The following is a 218-nucleotide window of genomic DNA, read 5'->3' as shown; positions in this document are numbered from 1 at the left end:
ATATATATATATATAATGTGTATTGTATAATTCTTGATATATAATATGCTCACAAAGAAATATCTTAAGTATGGCTAGAGTAATGGAAGTGACGAAATAACTAAAATGAACTGTTTAACAAACTAAAGAATTATGCATTAGAATAAAACGCTTGTAAATGTTTAAGAATGTTAAAGATAACCTAAAGTTAATTGCTTAAGGATTAGAGGGAACTAAGA

The sequence above is a fragment of the Odontomachus brunneus genome, unplaced genomic scaffold (genome assembly GCF_010583005.1).
Source record: "Odontomachus brunneus isolate Ranch 3 - 2012 unplaced genomic scaffold, Obru_v1 Obru_scaffold_007, whole genome shotgun sequence".
In the NCBI taxonomy this organism is placed as follows: domain Eukaryota; kingdom Metazoa; phylum Arthropoda; class Insecta; order Hymenoptera; family Formicidae; genus Odontomachus; species Odontomachus brunneus.
Note: the sequence above shows the minus strand (reverse complement) of the source record.